We start from the raw sequence: 2,317 nt of genomic DNA, 5'->3' as shown, positions 1-2,317 counted from the left end.
CCAGACATCAGCCTCCCAGGTCCCTGGCGGGTCATGCGAGGGGGTTTAGCCCTCAAGAGCGCTTCTTTGGACCCCGTGTGGTATGTCTCAGGATGGCGAACAAAACACAAGTCACTGCGGGGGGGATGGAGCGTGGGCCAGCCGCGGGGACCTGTGAAGGGCAGTTCCCCCTCGTTGCTCCCTGCAGCCATACGGATACACGCGCTCTCGCTCATGCTTTTCCCCAGCTGCCTTTCCCCACGTGTGTTTTCTAGCATCCAGCTACGGGCAGGGAGCCTTGGAATCTGCGTTAAGACTCAAATAAAAGGAACAGTTTTTTATATTTAAGTTACAAATACACCCTTTTAATTCTCACGCCCACAGTTCCTGGTCCTGTCCCGACACGCGAGGAGCCCCTGGCACTGTGGGCGTTTGTCAGCAGGCCCAAAACAGCAACAACGGGCGAAGGGAGGGAGGAAAGCTCCTGCAGAGAGGAGAGCAGGTTTCTTCTGTGTCTCAGTGCACGAAAGCCTTGGTGATCCAGCAGGAGGGGAAGGGGCTGAGGGGGGGGCGTTTTGTGTGGCTGATGACACGGGCTGTTGTCGAGGGGTGAGGATGGAGAGTTGTGTCGTACTGTGTGTCACACCGCAGTGAAAACGCCAGTGTGGTTGGTGCGGGTGTTTTAGGGGCAGGCAGCAGCGAGCGGGAGCTGCTAACTGAGGGGGTGATGTGGAGCAAGAGTCTAAAAATGCTGCTGAAGCCAGTGACCCTGGCCAGGGGTGAGGGGCCAGAGCGGTGAGGACGCCTCCTTGCCTCCCTGCTCTCCCTCCCACCCCCTCCTCCAGCCCCTGCCTGAGCCTGGGTCTGTCCCCATGACATCTGCAGGCACCAAGCCTTCACTCTGTGTTCTGGCTGCGATACCGCGCTGCCAGAGAGGAAGGGGAAAAGCGTTGGCCCAGGGCTTTGACAGCCTCTCGGCAGCTCCTTTCATCCTCCAGCCAACTGCTCCGTCATACCACACCTCTGCCTGTTCCTCCTGACACCAGGAGACCTGGGCTCTGCTCCTCGTGCCTCCCCACCCAGGGTTACACCTAGCTGTGTCTCCCTTTTCTGCTGTTTGGCTGTTTACAGACCGGGAACACGAGTGAATAGGCAGCAGCGAGTGAACTGCGCGCTGGCTCGCATCTCTGCGCGCAGCCTGGTGCTCTGCTCAGAGCAATCACATCTCGGCGCCCACAGAAAGAATCCAAATACGGAACCGTGGACCTGACACACTTGGGTCAACTTGGCCTTAATGCCCGTGGCGTGCTGCTCCCTGGTCACATCTACATCTTATTTTTCATCATTTATCCACAGACCTGAGAACTTGCTTCCAAGCCTCTGCTGCCTCCTCTTCACTCGTTTTGTTGTTCAAAATGAAACGGCCTCTGGGGCAGGAGCTTGCTGCTGGTCATGCTGGCCATGAGGAGCAGGTAGAGAGCAGACAAAAGGCCAAGTTCAGCAGTGGGTGAAATGTTCGGAGAGCTCGGGCTCCCGAAGGGGTATGTGGTCATGGTGAAAGGCTGCTCCGTGTCTGCTCTGTTTGGAGCTGAGCAGTTCAGAACAGTCTGGGGCTGAGTAGCTGCATCCAGCAGGATAAGAAAGTGATGCTGGCAGCAGGTTTTTTGCCATCCCACTTACAAAATCCTGCTGTTCTGGAGCTGGAAAGAACCAAGCAGCAGGAAACCATGCCTTTGCTGGCAGCCTCCAGCCTCCTTCAGCTAACTCCAGCCTCGGAGCTGGCTTTAAAGGCTACTGCCAGGGCAGCCCCAGCGTTTCTCTCGCACAGCTGCTGCTTCCTTACCACCTCCTCGTCCTGCTGCTGTGATCGCTTTACAAATCTTCACATCAGCCAGAGCCAGCAAAGCCCGGCCAAGCATGGCAGGTATCTTGTGATTTGGGTAGTGCCAGAGTTTAATGTGGAGGCCTCTGCTAGATTAATTGTGATTTTACAGAAACGAGCCCCACCAGGCCCCAGCAGTTACCGCCACCAACAGACAGCAATGACCAGGGTTTCACTGGGGTTCTGTTTGGCTGTGGGTTTGTTAATGGGAAAGAGAGAAAGAGACTGAAAAAGAACCGAGCCCCACCAGGCCCCAGCAGTTACCGCCACCAACAGATAGCAATGACCAGGGTTTCACTGGGGTTCTGTTTGGCTGTGGGTTTGTTAATGGGAAAGAGAGAAAGAGACTGAAAAGATGAAAAAGAGGAAGGGGAAAGACAGGAAAAAGGAAAAGGAGGAAACTGCCCTCTGTGGTGTTGGAGAACTTGCCCAGAGCCTTCGCTGCGGCCAAGACCC

This window comes from Buceros rhinoceros, unplaced genomic scaffold (genome assembly GCF_000710305.1).
Source record: "Buceros rhinoceros silvestris isolate BGI_N320 unplaced genomic scaffold, ASM71030v1 scaffold32199, whole genome shotgun sequence".
NCBI lineage: Eukaryota > Metazoa > Chordata > Aves > Bucerotiformes > Bucerotidae > Buceros > Buceros rhinoceros.
This window is presented reverse-complemented; position numbering follows the sequence as displayed.